Here is a 19,042-nt window from a genome sequence, read left to right on the forward strand (position 1 = left end):
TCCCTACTATGGGAATGTACATATTTAAAAAATTAAGCTCTTTGCAATAATTTGCTCATTTTACCATTTTTTTAATAATAAATAATTTTCTTTGGTAAGGTTTTCTAGTTCAGAGCATTAAATTGTCAGTAAAACAGATATCCAAACCAACCACCTAGCGTTATTTGTTAAGATCAACGTAGCTATATATTTGTAATCCTATTATCTCCTTAGTATGTGAGAACAAAGGATTTGGCCAACATTATTCAAGCTTTGTAATACTTGACTAATACATAAGCACACCTTGGTGCAAAAAATTCATTAAACATTTCTTTAAAAAAAGCAAAAAGTTCTGGAGCCTAAGCAAATCTGAAACAAAAATTATCAAAACCCTTGGCTTTTAAAGATCCAGAGACACCTTACAGGGCTGCCTCAATTTAAAATTAAAATTCACTGTGGTGGCTATGTGTGCTCAAGTATTTAGTGTGCTGATGCTGCAATTTATTTTGAAATGTACTAAAAAATAAAATGAATTAATGAATTCAAAGAGACAGACAAATGGAACAGACATGATAAAACAAGTGTGGTAAAATGTCAATGGCAGAAAACAGGTGGTAGATATAGAGGCATACGCTAACATTCTTTAGGCTTTGTTATATATTTAAAAATTTTCATAATAAAACGTCAGGCAAAAATAAGGATAGCAAATAACATGTCTTCTCAGAGTTCAATCTCTAACTCATAAATTACACTTCTTGGAACAGCATAATGCTAAACCTTGATTTTAATGAGGTTTTATTTAAGGAAAAGCTCATGCCGAAAACTATACCAGAAGCATGTTAGCCACAAAGATCTGTCACCAAAAGTTTATAATTTAAAACAACCTGTTATAGGTTTAGCGTGAAGCAAAAGGTCTAGTGTGAAACAAAATCTGCCATAAAATTCTCTAAACATTTCTGAACGCTGCAGAATTCCATTCCAAGAGAAAGAAAGCAACCTCAAAAGTTCTCATTTAAAGGGGAAGAATTGGGCAGCCCGGGTGGCTCAGCGGTTTGGCGCCTGCCTTCAGCCCAGGGCCTAATCCTGGAGACCGGGGATCCAGTCCCACATCAGGCTCCCTGCATGGAGTCTGCTTAAGAAGCACTTCCTCTGCCTGTGTCTCTTGCTTCTCTCTCTGTCTCTTGTGCATAAATAAATGAAATCTTTAAAAAAATAAAGGGGAAGAATTTACATTTCCCTGAACTGAGCAATTCTGTGTCACAAAGTATGACAGTGAGTAAGATGATCCAGTGTGGAGGCTCATAAAAACAAGGTCCCTGGAATTGACTTATGACATCCAACAAAAAGATGCCTTTTTCATAAAAGTTTCTTTTTTATGCTGGTGAATTTCACTTTCACTCCATCCAGCAAAAGGGCAAGAGAGAGAAAGTTGCCTTGCAAGCTGAGAGCCACTCTGTGCCTCCTATATGAAATATCGTCATTGTCTTACTAAGGGGAGACTGGATGAAGCAGCACAGTATAGGCCAACATTTAAAGATTACACTCAGAATAATGTTAATGGGTTAGACTTCAGAAATGAGGGGGAAAAGTTCTATGAGTCATACTCATTTCTAAACTTAAAATAATCTGTATATAAATGGGTTTTCTGGTTGAATCTTAAAAGAGAGCAATTTAGTCTGAACAAACTGTATTTATGGAAATAATTCCAAATACTTAAAAGTTTTACTTTAAGCCTCCTGGGAAGCACTAAGCATTTTTTTTATTTAAATAAAGTACATTTTGTGCCCTTTCTTAGATACCCGATTAGTTTTTTTTTTTTCCAGAGTTAATTTTAAGAGGTATGCATATCCCTTTCAATCTCCCAGATTGTAATAACTAAAACATAACACACATTTTCACTACCTCTGAACAAGCTCAAAAATAAACCTACGTAACTGAAATTACAATTACCTAAAAGCAAACTGCAATTGTCTAAAGCTGTGAAGAGTCCATGACCAGAAATTTGAAAATTAAGTAATAATGACAAACATAATATTCCTGTCAACTTCGATTCTAGGAGAAATCTCTTTTCAGACAAGAAAGAAAAACAAGAGCATCTAGCCTATGAAATTCATTCACTTATTAAAAATAATCCTACAACAGAGTTTTGAAATCAAATTACCTTTTGCTTAATTCTTAACCTAAGGTGACACCAGCATATTTACACAACTACTGTAAAGAAACTTTGAAAGTTTCATTATGAATTATTAACTGTAGTTTACCTTTGACAAAAAGTTATTCCCCATTATAAGTGGTTTAACAGGTAGGTCTCCACCAAAACAGGTTTATAGATATCTGTTTTGTTTTTGTTTTTTTTTTATTCCTTTTCAATTATAACCACTGATAGCTTAAGATCTGTTGCGTTTGTACACAAAAAAGCAAAGCAATATTTTGGACATGACTTTGAGAGGGATAAGCACTGAACCAAGAGCTAATTTGGCCACTCATTTTTTTTTCTCCTGTATAGTAATCATGTGTGAACAGAGATGAGAAGCCCAATAAACAAAATGAGAACTAAGATTCCACTAAAGTAAATTTTGTGACAGATTAACAGTCTGGAGCAATCTTGTAAAATTATATGATGTTCAGGATTTGTTTCAAAATTACCCAGTTTGGGGGAGGAAGTACTACATGAAACAAGATGACCTTGGCTACAAGTTAATCATTGTCAGAGCTAAGTGACCAATACATGGGGGTTCTCTACAGTTATCCAATTTTTAAATGTTTTCCGTAATAGTTTTTTTTTTTAAAGGTTATCGACTGCAATATTAAAGCATTATTTCCCCAACACTACAATTTTTGACGTAGCAGAAGACATATTTGTCATACAGCTATTTCTCGGTGTTTTTGAAGAGTCATCCAAAGTTTTTTAAACTAGAAATTGACAGTAAGACTCCTGTCAGAAAGTTACAGGAAAATGTCAAAAAACAGGAGAGGCCGCTTTACATGCTGAGAGACGGGTATACATCAAAACGGCTTTAAATTCAGCAAAGAAATTTACTACCTAAAACAGCCCTACAATACAGGAGGTACATTCCGTTGAGCAAACACACACACACACACACACACACAACTTTCTTGTAAATGTGAACGTCCACCAGTTGCCCACGAGTTGAGTGGAGTTGCCTTTTTCCCTAAGGAAAGGTGCACACAACCAAGTAGAAGAATGAAAAGAAACTCAGTAGCTTCAAATAAAGTTGCTGTTTAAAAAAAAAAAAAAAAAAAAAAAAAGAAATCCCACCTGTCACCAGGAGGACCGGAACTGCTCAACTCCACCATCCAACTGTATTTTTAGTTTTTACCTCAGCAAGCAGCAATGTAATTTATATTTGGTAAGCACACTGATTTCCTGAAAGGCCAAGATCAATCAAAAAAACCCGGATTAACTCTCTCTCTCTCTCTCTCTCCGCCACCCACTCCACAATGAAAGCTACAAGCAGAAGGGGAAGAGTGACCTTAAAAACGTCCCCACAGCCAGGGAACAGAGGCAGAACCGACTGAAGCACACATCCTCGCCGGAACAGAAGAAAACTTCCACATAAGCAACACTGCGACACGGAGGTGGGGCCAGGGCTTTAAAAGCAAAGTCGGCCCCACGGGGACGGACGGAATGAAAAGCAAAGCTGCGGTGAAGAAGAAGAAAAAAAAAAAAGAAAGAAAGAAAAAGAAAAAAAGAAAAAAAAATAAAAAGAAAAGAAAAAAAAAGTTAGAAGTTAGAGACGTAGCGCAAGGAAAGACCAGACTCCTGTCCCTCTGCCAGCTTCACCCACCGCCCCCTCCAGAACCTGACACGCGGGGCGAGCGCTCCAGAAAGGCTTCAACTCCAGGCAGGCGGCTGCCAGCAACTTTCCCAGAAATGAAATGACAACAAGAAGCCGGATGATGGCAGGGAGGGGAGGGGAAAAGATCAACAAACAAACAAACAAATAAATAAAACAAAAGCAAACAAACAAAAATGGACAGGTTGCTCATACTGAGGGAGCCGGCGGAAATCTCGTAGCTGGCTCAGCGGAGGAGATGCAAATAACAGCATCTTTACCGACTGCCTCCTTACACGGTGTCCCAATTAAACGTACGCCCCTCTCACATGTTAACAACCCAAAAAACAAAGCCCCGGCGCTGGCGACGTTTCCGCCTCAAAGGCAACCCGGACGGGCGCAGGTAGGTCAACTCCCAGCCCACTTCGCCCCCGTAGGTCCATACCTTAATATCACGCTAATAAATCATGCAGGCGGCTCGCTGGGGCGCGCTGTGGGTCTGGCACTCTGATAAGCGCCTCACACGCCCCGTTTCACGGAACCCTAACAGCTCCAAGAGGCAGCAGCCGCGTTAGCCCCTTTCCCCGACCTACACACACAAAGAGTTGAAGGGACTTGCCGGAGAGAGTGGCGCGGGGACTGGCACCCGAGCGAGGCACCTGGGCCGCGCTCGGAGGCACCGCGCCCCGGACCCGGCGGGGGGCACGGCGCGCTCGGGGTCTCGGGGTCTCGGGGTCCCGGGGACTCGGAGCAGGCCCCCGCCCGCCGCCCCTGTAACAACTTCGGCGTCCCCGCGCGCGAGGAGGAATCGCCAAAGGCGGCGTGGCACCTGTTTCTGGCCCCAGCAAGGGGTGGGGGAGCGGGGGCTGCCGGGCTGCAGGCCGCGGGGCGCCCCGAGGCGGGGGAGCGGGGGGGGGGCGCGAGGACCCGCCTCCTCCGGGAAGGCCCCGCGGGCGGGACGGAGGCCCGGGCACGAAGGCCGGGCGCGCGGGCCCGCCGAGGCCTAGGCCCCACCCGCCGCCCCCCTCCCCGCGGCCGCGGCGCCCGCGCGGGCCCCGCCAGGCCCGGCCCGGCCCGGCCGCCTCACCTGGCTGCTGCCCCGAGCTCGTCCCCCGGCCGGCGGTCCTGGGCGGCGGCGGCGGCGACGGCGGCGGCGGCGGCTGCGGCGGCGGCGGGGGCGGCGAAGAGGGGAAGGAGGAAGGAAGAAGGGAGAAGAGGAAGGGAACGGCGGAGGGAAGAGGCGGAGTGGCCGCGGAGGAGGCGGGCGCCGCCGGGCCGGGGGTCAGAGGAAGGGGGAGCCGAGCCAGACGCGGCGGCCGCCGGCGCAAACGCTGAAGAGCCGCTCCGGCGCCCGCAGCCCCGCAGGAAGTGACGGGGGAGGGGCCTGCGCCCGCCCCCGGCCCCCGCCCGCCTCCATGCCCGGCCCCACCCCCACCCGCGGCCCGAACCACAAGTCCCGGCGGGCGCTGCGAGGGCGCCTGCTCTCGCAAGGCACTCCGGGAGCCGTGGCGGGATGGGGCCTGGTCGGTCCTGGGTCTCGGCGGCCCGCCCTGGCCCCCGGGGCCAGCTGGGAGTTGTAGTTCTGCTGGGAGTTGAGGGCTCCCCACTGGACGCGCAACGAGGCTGGGCCGGCCTTCTTAACTCCGCCCGCCCCCCCCGCCCCCATCGTCCTTCGCGTTTTCTACGCTGTCCTTCCTTTTCTCCCGCCTCCGGTCCTTCTTTCCCTCCTTCCCTTAGTTCCTCCTAACGTAAATGTTTATCGAACCCCCTGTTGTGTGCAAGATATTGCTCCAAGAGTTGAGAATACAGAAATGAACAGACAAAAAGCCTTGCCCTCATGGAGCTTACGTTCTAGTGACGGTGAAGCTCGTAATAAATAAAATCGGTCATTGTTATAGTCAGTGAAAGGGCGAGAAGCGCCAGATTGCTATTTCTTTGACCCAGCTCTGGATAAACTAAGTGGTTTTCAGCAGCACGCCTAGACAGGGGTGGGGCGTGGGGGGTTAATGGTGGAAAATTTGGGACCTCTAGAATCACGCTCAGGAAAGAATAATGCGCGCATTGTGAGAGGTGCAGCAAACAGAGAGGAAGAGCTGCTGATGGGTCTTCATTCCTGCTCAATCTGGAACAGCTTCCCCACTATTTATTTATTATTTTATTTTATTTTATTTTATTTTATATTATTTATTTTATTTTATTTTATTTTATTTTATTTTTTTATTTTATTTTATTTTATTTTTTATTTTATATTTTATTTTATTTTATTTATTTTATTTTTTTTATTTTTATTTTATTTTATTTTATTTTATTTTATTTTATTTTATTTTACTTCCCCACTATTTAAAAACAGTTTCTGGGATCCCTGGGTGGCGCAGCGGTTTAGCGCCTGCCTTTGGCCCAGGGTGTGATCCTGGAGACCCAGGATCGAATCCCACGTCGGGCTCCCAGTGCATGGAGCCTGCTTCTCCCTCTGCCTCTCTCTCTCACTGTGTGCCTATCATAAATAAATAAATAAATAAATAAAACAGTTTCTTTTTTTTTTTAAGATATTTATTTATTCATGAGAGACACAGAGAGAGAGGCAGAGACACAGGCAGAGGGAGAAGCAGGCTCCATGCAGGGAGCCCGATGTGGGACTCGATCCCCGGTCCCCAGGATCAGGCCCCAGGCCCAAAGTGGAGCTAAACCGCTGAGCCATCCGAGGCTGCCCCAAAACTGTTTATTTTCTGTCTCTGCCTATTTTACTCAGTATCTTTCTATCGAACCATTGCTCAATCTTTATTGCCAAGGCAATACAGTTTAATCTGCTTAAGTTCATGATAGGAGGTCCTGTGGCTGAAGGGGCCTCTCCAAACATGGCTCTGGGGTCTTGCCCCCATCTCAGAGGACACTTTTCTCTGGACCAGGCCTCCTAACTCTGCTTCTTGTAAAATGATTGAATGTCAGGACATCAAAAACTGTTCAAGGACTTTCACTGTCCAGTTACCGCCTAAGTGGTAAGCAACATTCAGATAATTCTCTAGCCTTCTGCTAAAGGAGAATTGTTTTCTCTTTCTAACTCCTAAGCAGTCTGGACCCCATAGGTCAGTTGGGTAAAGGTGCAGACACAAAGGGGTTTTTTTAAACTCAAAGCTGAGGTCCCTTCACAATCTCTTCAAAGGTGTAAAGGTAGAAGAGGGTGTTCTGACCTGTTCTACTATCACCCATGGGGACCCAAGTGATGGATGGATGACTTCCAGTCTCATTTCCCTCCTTCCATATATTGAGGGGGAGATCCCTCTATTTTTCTTCTCCTAATCCCACCTTCAGATTTTATTCCACAACTTGGATCCTGATACAGCTGGGCCTCGGTTCCCCCTGTAGTTAAATAGGAACAATTTCCTATCTTGCCCAGTACGGTGTAAGACTTAGAGCTTGAAGGATCCCTTGGTGGCTCAGTGGTTTAGTGCCTGCCTTTGGCCCAGGGCGTGATCCTGGAATCCGTGGATCTAGTCCCACGCATGCCCTCCCTCCCCCCGCATGAATCCTGCTTCTCCCTCTGTGTCTCTGCCTCTCTCTCTGTGTCTCTCATGAGTAAATAAATAAAAATCTTTAAAAAAAAATACTTAGAGTTTGATATCCTGTCTCATCTTACTCATCTGAAGAGTGATAGGACTCTCTTTAGAGTTGTGAAGTTTTAAGTGTGCTGCTCTGAGCAGCCTAGGCTACAGTCTGCTCTTGCTAGGATTGATCATGTGTCGTTCTCATGTGTCATTCAGGGGTCACATGTTCTTAGGGTACTGCCTCCGCCTTCCTCCCCTCAACCCCTAACAATCACTGATCTTTTCAACAACTCCATAGTTTTGCCTTTTCCAGAAATGTCATATAGAGTCATGCAGTCTTTTCAGATTCACTTCTTTTACTTAATAATATATGAAGTTTCCTCCATGTTTTTTCATGGCTTGATATCTCTTTTTCCATTTTTTGTAATAGATACATAGATAGATAGTACCAAGTATAATTTTTAGGTAAAAGTCAACTTCTCACAGGGTTTTTATATGATTTGCATGTTCCCATTCCTTATTACAAATACATATAATTTATCTTCTAGGAAGGAACACACAGAATTCAGTGTAATTTACTTAATGGTCACAGTTTCTTATTTCCATCTTCATCTCTAAGAAAAAAATCCCTTATTATTTGGCAAGAGTCAAGAAGTCTACAGCCCTTAGAAGAGAATTTGACTCACAATACAAAAAGAGAAAGCAAATCTAAGTGGCCCATTCTAAACCCAGCCAACCCCACAGCAAACCTATGCTTCACTTAAATATAATTCCTTGTTTACACAAAGTGAATTCAGAGTCTTTCTCAAAAAACAAGGAGTACTGAGAACCGCTAGGGACCACCTGAACCTGAAGGGATCATATGTATTGTCTGACTGATTTCCAGACCTGTGCTTGATGTCTGCTGACCTGATGGAAAAACAAAAACAACTCTTCCCCCTCTAAAGCCCCCAAGGAGTATTAAATCTTCAGCTTGTTGTTTTTCTTCCTTTTTCTTTCATCCGTGTTTTTAGTTTTAATTAGTTGGTACCATTCTAACACCTTACATAATAATCTGGGTTTGAGGGGCACCTGGGTGGCTCAGTTGGTTAAGCATCTGCCTTCAGCTCAAGTCATGATCTCAGGGTCCTGGGATGGAGCCCTCATTGAGTTCCCTGCTCAGCGGAGCAGGGGAGTCTGCTTCTCCCTCTCCCTCTGCTCCTCCCCCCTGCTTGTGTTGTCTCTCTCAAATAAATAAATAAAATATTCAAAAAAATTATGGTAATAATAATAGGTTTGGTATAATCTCTAAAAATGAGGCAGATTTGGCTGCACAGAGCACACAGAGTGGCAGCCTGCGTGGCCTATAGATGGGCACATTCTTTTCATCTCACTGCAGTCCCCACCCTGCCCATGTCTCTCTTTTATGTTATTTTCCCTTCCTGTTGGCATTTAAGTTTGCCATGCCTGGACTACTGTGTAACTGCATGGACTGAATGCTTTTATGTGGAGCTGAAGACTTGTCAAAGAATCTCCAAATGCAACTGTGATAAGTATAGGAAGGAAAGGTACATGGCATGAGGGCATTATAAACCCAGGAAAGGTACATGGCATGAGGGCATTATGAACCCAGGTTTCAAGGTTTAGGGACGGTGCATGAGGAAGCATTGTAGCTTCAGCAAAGATCTGAAGGATATGTACAGGCTAACTAGGCAAAAGGGGTACAGGAAGGATTCCAAGTAGGAGGAAAAGATGTACAAAACCATGCTGCCCAGATGCTTGTAACTATTGCTACAAAACAAATCACTTCCAAATTTAGTGGCTTAAAAGAACACTGATCAGTTCATCATCTCTCATAGATCTATGGGTCAGGAATTTGGAAAAGAGTTTGGCTAGGCTCTCCTAACTTGGGTTTCTAATGTAAAGCTGGACTACTGAATGATAGAGCACCTGGGGGCTGGCTGGGCCTCTCCCTCTTCTTGGGGCCTCAGAGACTGTCCATGTGGTCTCTGTATGGGCTACTTTGGGCTTCCTCACAGCATGGCTGCCTCAGGGCTGTCAGATTATTTACACCATGGCTGAAGGCTACAAGGATGAGTGTCCCAGAGAGCAAGGTAGAGCTGCATTTACTTTATAGCCTCAGACATCATACAGAGTCATGTCCACTGTAGTTTCTTGGCTGTAAATGAGACGTAAGCCTGTCCAGATCCAAAGAGAGGGGAATTAGACCCTACCTCCTGAGGAGCAAGTGTAAATGGCAGGTCTGGAGCTCAGAGGGGAGTCAGAGAGATGTAATGTGTGAGTGAGTAGCATTTGAGAGGTACTTGAAGCCTCAGGTGTGGATGTTAGTGGATGTTAACACCTGACAAATTACCTCTGCTCCATCCTCATAGCTCCTTAGCAGAACTTTGCACCCTTATAATTATTCAATTATCTGCTGACTTTCCTCTGTTTAGCTAGGACTAGGTGATCAACTTCCATGAGGGCAGGGGCTCAGGCTGTCTTGATCATCATAGTGTCCTTAACCCCTAAGACAGTGCCTGGTACACATACATTTCCATCAGCTACTGAAGAACCACAGCCTGTCATATCTGCTGGAGTCCTTAAAAATACAAGGAACACCTGTAGGGTTGATTAGTGTATGTCAAAATCACCCATAGTATATGTTGCAAGGGCAAACCCAGTTGAGATCTACTTGCTAGTCTAGATGAGTAATTCTCATGATTATTTGAAGTAGACTGCTCCCCTGGGGCTACTTCAGTATCATAGAGGGACAGCATTATATCTTAGAAAATGGAATGACATTATTACATCTTGACATCATGATACATCTTGACATCATTTTTTGACATCATTTTTTGTTGAAAAAAGACGTCATTTACAAATCAATAAAAAAGAAAATTCCTAGGAATAAATTTTACAATAATGATACACAATCTATATGAAAGGAAGATTTAAATTCTACAGGATACAGAAAAAGACTTGAATAAATAGAAATATAAGCTATGTTCTTGACTAGCAAGACTCTGCATCATTAAGATAGCAGACATTTATTTAGATCCTAATTAAAAAAAAAGACTTTGTTTTGGAGCTAGATTTTTCTTATGGAAAAATTAACAAGAAAGCATTTCTGAAAATGCCTGACCAAGTATTAAACATACTATCATGTCTTACTAGTTAAAACTGTTACAGGGGTGCCTGGTTGGCTCACTCAGTAGATCATGCGACCATTAATCTAGGTAGGGGTCATGAGTGTAAGTCTGACATTGAGCACAGAGTTTAAACAAACAAACAAACAATAACAATAACAAACAACTGTTAGGTACTAATGCCTAATTATTTCCACAAATTAGCAGAAGAGATTCCCAAATAGACCCAAACACAGGTAGGCATTCAGTATTAAACAAATCTGGTATTTCAAACTGATGAAGATAAGACAGATTTCATGCAATAAATGATTTGGGACAACTACAAAGCATCTGTGGAGAAAAAAGAGCTAAATACACACTTTATATCTTACACCTGGAAAAATGCCAAATGGATCCAGGATTTAAATGGAAAGAGGGAAACCATAAAAGTACCAAAAGAATTTCTGGGAGAAATGGAGAAGGCCTTTTGACTATAATTCAAAATTCAGAAGACTTAAAGAAAAAGATTGATACATTTGACTTCATGAAAATAAAATATAATCATGGAAAGCAAAAAAAAAAAAAAAGACAAACTGAAAAAAAATTGCATCTCAAGCACACAAAGGCAAATTTTATTTTATTTTTTAAAAGTTTATTTATGTAATCTTTGCACTCAACATGGGGCTCAGACTCATGACTCTCAGATCAAGAGTCACGGGCTGGGATCCCTGGGTGGCGCAGCGGTTTGGCGCCTGCCTTTGGCCCAGGGCGCGATCCCGGAGACCCGGGATCGAATCCCACATCGGGTTCCCGGTGCATGGAGCCTGCTTCTCCCTCTGCCTGGGTCTCTGCCTCTCTCTCTGTCTCTGTGTGTGACTATCATAAATAAATAAAAATTAAAAAAAAAATTAAAAAAAAAAAAGAGTCACGGGCTTCCTGACAGCCAGCCAAGCACCCCAGAAAGGCAAATTTTATAACATGTAAAGAATTATAACATGTCCTATGAATTACAAAAAAAGATTAAAAATAAAAAAAAGATTAAAAATCAATTGAAAAATGGATAAAAATCAACAGACAGTTTACAGGAAAGGAAAAAGTAGTGATTCTTACAAATAATACCATGAGAGGTACCTGGGTGGTGGCTCAGTCAGTTAAGTGCCAACTCTTGATTTTGGCTCATGTCACTGTTGTGAGATCAAGCCCTTCATTGGCTCTTCGCTAGGCATGAAGCCTGCTTAAGATTCTCTCTTTCCCTCTCCCTCTGTCCCCCTGCCAACTCTCTCCCTCTCTTAAAGAAAGAAAGAAGGAAAAAGAAGCAAGGAAAGAAGGAAGGAAGCCGGAAGGAAGGAAGGAAACCATAAATTCAAGGATATTAAAGTTTATAACAGCAAAAGTTTGGAAATAACATCAATGTCTACCTACCTAAGACTGGCTAAATAAAGTATAAGAAAATCTTACAATGGAATATTAATCATCAGGTTAAAAAAAAAAGAATGAGGAGAGACATTGCAAAGAGGATGAGAAACAAGCTACAGACTTGGATAAAACATTTGCAAATCACATATCTAATAACAGATTTGTATCCAGAATACATAAAGAATTCTGAAGACTCAACAGTAAGAAAATAAAAACCCAAGGGAAAAATGGGCAAAAGAACCGAATAGTCACTTCACCAAAGAAATTATAGGGATGTGGGGATGTCTGGGTGGCTCAGCAGTTGAGTGTCTGCCTTTGGCTCAGGGCGTGATCCTGGGGTTCCAGGATCTAGTCACACATCTGGCTCCCTGCATGGAGCCTGCTTCTCCCTCTGCCTATGTCTCTGCCTCTCTCTCTCTCTGTGTGTCTCTCATGAATAAATAAATAAATAAATAAATAAATAAATAAATAAATCTTTAAAAAAAGAAATTATAGGGATATGTGGGTGTCAAATAAACATGAAAAAAATGTCATTAGGGAAATGCAAATAAAACAAAGAGATACCATTACATACCTATCAGAATAGCTAAAATAAAAATAAAAAAAGTAAACCAAAAACACCAAATAGAAGAATGAAGAGCAACAGGAATGCTATTCATTGCTGATAGGAGTGCAAAACAGTACAGCCACTTGGGAAGGTACTTGGTAAATTCTTATAAAGTTAAATATGCACTTGCCATACAACCCAGCAACTTATGTTCACATAAAGACCTTACACTAAATGTTTATAGTAGCTTTCTTCCTAACAGCCAAGCCTGGGAACAAACAATATGCCTTTCAGCAGGTTAACAGATAAGCAAACAGTGGTCTATCCACGCAACGGGACCTTATCCAGCAACAGGAAGAATAGATGTATTCATGAAACAACATAGATGAATCTTTTTTTTTTTATTTTTTTAAAATTTATTTATGATAGTCACAGAGAGAGAGAGAGAGGCAGAGACATAGGCAGAGGGAGAAGCAGGCTCCATGCACCGGGAGCCCGACGTGGGATTCGATCCGGGGTCTCCAGGATCACGTCCTGGGCCAAAGGCAGGCGCCAAACCGCTGCGCCACCCAGGGATCCCAACATAGATGAATCTTAATTGAATCAATATGAATGAAAAAAAATGAAACCCCAAAGGCTCCCATTTTTTTTCCCAGATTTTATATATTTATTCATGAGAGACACAGAGTGTCAGAGATATAGACAGAGGGAGAAGCAGTCTCCCTGTAAGGAGCCTGATGTAGAACTCGATCCCAGAACCCTGGGATCAAGACCTCAGCTGAAGGCATATGCTCAACCACTGAGCCACCCAGGCATCCCTGTTTGCTTCCATTTATACGACATTCTGAAGAGGGCAAAATTATAGGGACAGAAAACAAATCAGTGGTTGTCAGAGATTGGGGGTGGGGGAGGTAGTCAATTAAAATCCTACACCTAGGGATCCCTGGGTGGTGCAGCGGTTTGGCGCCTGCCTTTGGCCCAGGGTGCGATCCTGGAGACCCGGGATCAAATCCCACGTCGGGCTCCCGGTGTATGGAGCCTGCTTCTCCCTCTGCCTGTGTCTCTGCCCCTCTCTGTGTGTGTGTGTGTGTGTGTGTGTGTGTGTGTGTGTGACTGTCATAAAAAAAATAAAATAAAGAAACACATGCACTTCAATAAATAAATAAATAAATAAATAAATAAATAATAAAATCCTACACCTAGTGTTTAGGTATTTAGGTGATTGAACTGTTCTTTATGGTACCAATGTGGTGGATACATGATTGCATTTAAAAAAATGCTTACAGAGTAAATTTTACTGTACACAAATGTTTAAAAATTAGTAAAGATGTGCAAGGTTCCCAAGACGTAGTTAAAGACTGTGACAAATGAACCTCACTGGTGGGGTTGGGAAAAAAAGGAGCTGACCCTAATTAACTTTGGAAAAGTGCTCTAACTGGAAACTATAAAGCTAAAGGCAAAAAGAACTTCACATAAACACTGTCCTTTAGTTCGTAATTTGTTTCTCAAAAGATGAGAAATATAAAATACCATGAGCTGAATGAAAACGAAATTATACCAAAAACTTGGGGATGCAGTCAAGGCAATCTTCAGAGGGAAATTTGTAGTATTAAAATGTTTGTATTGAAAAAAAAACTAAAACAAAAACAAAAACAAATGTTTGTATTGGAAAAATAAAAATGGTCTCAAATCAGTAGTAATCTAAGTCTCTTCTGTAAACTAGAAAAAGATCAAATTAAATCCAAAACACACAGAATTATAAAAATAATAAAGAAATGAACAGATATCAATCAACTGGAAAGCAGTAACAATAAAGAAAATCCATGAAAACAGAAGTTCATTCTTCTGAAGGAAAAAGAAAATCAACAAAATTAATAAAGCTCTAGCCAGACTCATTAAGAAAAAAGAGCCGGAAAATTTGTGGCAGGTACAGAATAAACATGTGTGTTTGTTAATGAACAGACCACCTCTGGATTCCAGGGGTCTGAAATGAAGCATAAAAATGTGATAACAGTATTTGCCTTTGAAGAGAAGGATTTAGTAGCTGGGGATGAGATGAAGAAAATACTTTTTACTGAAATACCTTTCAGTTTTCTTTTGAATGTGCACATATAATCACCTATTCAAAAATAGAGGGCACCTTCCTGGCTGGCTTAGTCAGTAGGGCATGTGACTCTTGATCTCAAAGTGGTAAATTCAAGCCCCATGTTAGGTGTAGAGATTGAAAGGCTTTTTTTTGAAAAAACAAAATCTTTTAAAAAGAACGTAACAAAAATAAAGTGCTTTATATTAAAAAAAAAAACTTCATTTGAAAGCTGGCAGTTTTTATTTATTTCTTTGTAAAGTTTAAATTTATTTAAATAATCTCCACACCCAATGTGGAACTCAAACTCACAACCTCAAAATCAAGAGTCACATGCTCTTCCAACTGAGCCAGCTAGGTATCCTGAGGGCTGCTGGTTTTTAAAAGCATGTTCATTCATTCAATATGTGATATGCATTATTTCCACAAATTTTTATACTTACACTGCAAATGAAGTTCCTAAAACAATATCACTTTGTGTATTTCAAATTTTTATATAGGGGTGCCTGAGTGGCTAAGTCAGTCTGCCTTTGGCTCAAGTCATGATCCCAGAGTCCTGGGATCGAGTACTGCATTGGGTTCTCTGTTCAGCAGGGAGTCTGCTTCTCCCTCTCCCTGTCATTCCCTCTGCTTGTGTGCTCTCTCTTTCTCTCTCTCTCTCTCTCTCTCTAATAAATAAAATCTAAAAAAGGAAAATTTTACATATTATTTGAATTCTTCTGTGACTTGCTTTTTGTCCTTCAACGTTACACTTTTGGGTAGTTCAGCTATATCTATTTTGGCTCTAGTTCGTTCATTTTCACTTCTGTATACCATCACATGGTTATCAGTTTGTATTTACCCAGTCTTCTGTTGCTGGACTTTTAGGTTACTGCTATATCTTGCTGTTGTAAATACTGCTACTATCAGCATTCTTGCATATCTCCTCATGCAATTTATAGATTTTACATTTCCTATATTTGTAATGGTTGCTCAAAATATGCAGTGAGTACCCTTGTTTTAAAAAAAAATTACTTATTTATTCGAGAGAGAGAGAGAGAGAGAGGCAGAGACACAGGAGGAGGGAGAAGCAGGCTCCATGCTGGGAGCCCGATGTGGGACTCGATCCCGGAACCCCAGGATCACGCCCTGGGCCGTAGGCAGGCGCTAAACTGCTGAGCCACCCAGGGATTCCCTGCCGAGTACCCTTTTCTAAGAGCTACTTTACCTATTAATTTTTTATGTATCTATGAACTATAGATATTTATAATAACTTTATTCTAATGCTCACAGACCTCAGGAAAATGGGGAATTAGAATCATTCAATTTATTTATTCAATAGATACTTAGATATCTGCTGAACATTAATTATATGTCACACACTGAGAATACTGAGATGAACAAGACAGACAGGCCCCTGCCCTCATGGAGGTTACATAAAGAACATATCTCTGCTTTTCTCTACTGATCTTTTTCTCTCACCCCCTGTCCTAAAAAGTCTTGATAGGATATTGTACAGCGATGCTATGGGCTCCATGGTGAAGTGAAAAGTAGTGATCATGAGTTAGTTCTAGGTCAACAAAGTAGCTCTTACTGGCTTAGGTAACCTGGTTATCTCTCATATATAATACCAGGTAAGGCAGTGGGGAAAACAAATTCCCCATGATATAAGCTTAAATCGATCCTACAGGAAAATCCATTGGTTATCTCAAGATTATTTGGAAATAGGAGGGTATACTTTCATATCATATTGGAGGCAGAAGGCTACAGGGAATCATTTTCCCTGGAATGTTAGCTTTTTGGCTATACAAAATAGCTTTTAGCTTCATGCAAATTACTTCTCATTAAGGGCAAAAGTATTCTTGTAGTCAAGTTATCATCTACTTTCTAGATAATTTCTATGTTTTATTACATAGTTTAAAAAATTAAGTTTCTTGGGATGCCTGGGTGACATAGTCAGTTAAGCATCAGACTCTTGGTTTTGTCTTAAGTCATGACCTCAGGATGGTGGGATCCAGCCCCACATCAAGCTCCATGCTCTGCAGGGAGTGTCCTTGAGATTCTTCTCCCCTCTTCCTCTTCCTTTGCCTTCTTGCATGTGCTCTCTCATAAATAAATTTCTTAAAAATTAAGTTTTCAAGAAACTTAATATGCACCCATAGTTTAAAAAGACAATTTTAAGAAGCTTGTCATGGAAAACATTACCCCAATTCACTCACTTTCAACTCTTCAGGTATCTTTCTTTATATTCCTTCTTTAAAATAGTTTATTTATTATTTTTTAGTAATCTCTATGCCCAACATGAGGCTTGAACTCACAACCCCGAGATCAAGAGTCTCATGTTCTTCTGATTGAGCCAGCAAGGCACCCTTCTTCCTTCATATTTCTTTATTTTTTAAAAATATTTTATTTATTCATTCACGACAAACAGAGAGGCAGAGACACAGGTAGAGGGAGAAGCAGGCTCTAGGCAGGGAGCCCGACGTGGGACTCGATCCCGGGACTCCAGAATCACGCCCTGGGCCGAAAGCAGGTGCTAAACCGCTGGAGCCACCTAGGGATCCTTCCTTCATATTTCTGAAGGGCATGCCTATACTGATATTTCTTGATTCTTCCATTTAGATCTGTTGACTGTTTACCATAGAAAATGAGAATTCATTCTCTTAGTCCTGTTCCCATCCACTCTGACAAAACAATTTCCCCTTGTCAGTTGTTCCAATTATCTTTCTACCATAATTATTGAATCAATCAATATTTAATATTTACATTATTAAGCATATATAAGTAGTATTCACCACTAAGCCATGTATAGTATAATGATTACATTTTATGTATTTTATAACTTTCCCCTCCTGAAGTTATAAGTTGCCTTGGTGTTTCATTTTCTTGTGTAACAGGATATAGATAGGGAACTATTTCAGTCTCAGGTTCAGGTGATGCTTCCCCATTCCAAAGTATGTCTGCCTAGGCGGGACTTGTAAAAGAGGTGACTAAAAACTGGTTATAGCAGCTTTATTCATAATTGCCAAAACCTGGAAGCAACCAAGATATCCTTCTCTAGGTGAATGGATAAATAAGCTGTACTACATCCAGACAATGGAATATTATTCAGCACTAAAAGAAATGAGCTGTCAAGCCATGAAAACACATGGAGGACACTAAAATGCACATTACTAAGTGGAAAAAGCCAATCTGAAAAGGTTATATATGGTGTGACTCAAGCTATATGACATTCTAGAAAAGGCAAAACTATGGGGACAATTAAAGATAAGTGGTCTCAAAAAAAAAAAAAAAAAGATAAGTGGTCTCCAGGGGTTTAGGTGGAGGGATGAATGAGCATAGCATAGAGGACTTTTAGGGCAATGCAACAACTCTACATGATACTATAATGGTGGATAGATGTCATTATACCTTTGTCCAAACCCACAGAATGTACAACACCGACAGTGAGACCTAATGTAAACTATGGGCTTTGGGTGATAATGATGTGACAATGTAGGTTCATGGACTGTAACAAATGTACCCTCTGGTGGAGGATGTTGATAGTGGAGTAGGCAGTGCATGTGTGGGGGTAGGGAAGATATGAGAATACTCTGTACCTTCCACCCTATTCTAATTTTGGTATGAACTTAAAACTGTCCTAAAAGATAAAGTCTATTAAATTAAAAAAATAAAAATTGGTTTTGCAAGAGTATGAAAGGCCTGTTGGAATTTCTGAATATCAAAAAAAAATGTTTGGAAAGCACTGATGAGCCATGAGTACACTTCCACCCATTTGTGGGAATGAAAGAAGGAAGGCACTTCAGTCAGACCTCCTGATGAGCTTGATACATCTCTAGAAGCTCAAGTGACACAGGAGGTAGTGCTTGACTCATACCTGAGAAGTATATGAAATGAACCATGGCTGTCTACCTGCTCTGATAATGGCAGAAAGAAGTGCATGTACTGTTTCAGGGGGCTGGACAGTATCCTGAATATCAGACTGGGCCGTGCTGGGGAACACTAGCTTGAATCTGGTTGAAGATATTTGCCCCAAGGAGTGAGGTGACCTCAGTCAAAAGAGGCTACATGTCTGGGGGCTGAGGGCAGAATTATAAATGGTCATAAAAATCAAGGGGTCTTCTGATTGAGCGAGACCCCACCCATGGGAGCAGATTGGAGCTCAGGGATTGGGGATGGAAGAGTGTCTTGGAAGAATCATACAAGCCAAAAGTACCCTGAGAGAGGAAGAGTCCATTGTGAACCCCTGCCAAAGTCAGAGAGTGCCATACTGCCTCTTCTCTCCTGTCTACACAAATCCCTTCTATCCAGGAGAAACCAGAGACAGTCTCCTGGTGGAGGAGGATGTTGGAAGGCCTCGTGGGGAAGTAAAGAAGCCCTCCCTTTCTTACCTCAGATGGCCAGTCCAAAGCAGGCCTATCTGGTAGAAGGAGAGATTATTTTATTTTAAATAAATTTGGAAATTTTGAGTCTTCTTAAAGCAAACCAAGTGAAACTGCCAATATTCAACAATTTGACTCGCAAAAATAGCAATTCCATATGGTTGGGCTTAATGCATGAGAGTGGACTTTTGAATTACTGAGCCGAGGCTA

The 19,042-nt window shown here is 41.6% G+C and overlaps 1 protein-coding gene across 12 annotated transcripts in view; it reads right to left on the reverse strand.

Moving 5' to 3' along the window:
* The window catches only part of STAU1 (staufen double-stranded RNA binding protein 1), a 54,288-nt gene extending 49,158 nt beyond the window's left edge, over nucleotides 1-5,130 (reverse strand). For 8 of the 12 annotated variants that reach the window (XM_077873521.1, XM_077873520.1, XM_077873519.1 and 5 more), the window contains exon 1: nucleotides 4,864-5,005. The gene's annotated coding sequence lies outside the window, so the exon portion shown is untranslated. Of the gene's footprint in view, nucleotides 1-3,259; nucleotides 3,374-4,863 lie in introns of those variants that run through there. The other 4 variants (XM_077873512.1, XM_077873514.1, XM_077873524.1 and 1 more) reach the window with 3 other exon arrangements.
* Between the last annotated feature and the right edge of the window lie 13,912 nt (nucleotides 5,131-19,042).

Source organism: Canis aureus, chromosome 26 (genome assembly GCF_053574225.1).
Source record: "Canis aureus isolate CA01 chromosome 26, VMU_Caureus_v.1.0, whole genome shotgun sequence".
NCBI classification, from domain to species: domain Eukaryota; kingdom Metazoa; phylum Chordata; class Mammalia; order Carnivora; family Canidae; genus Canis; species Canis aureus.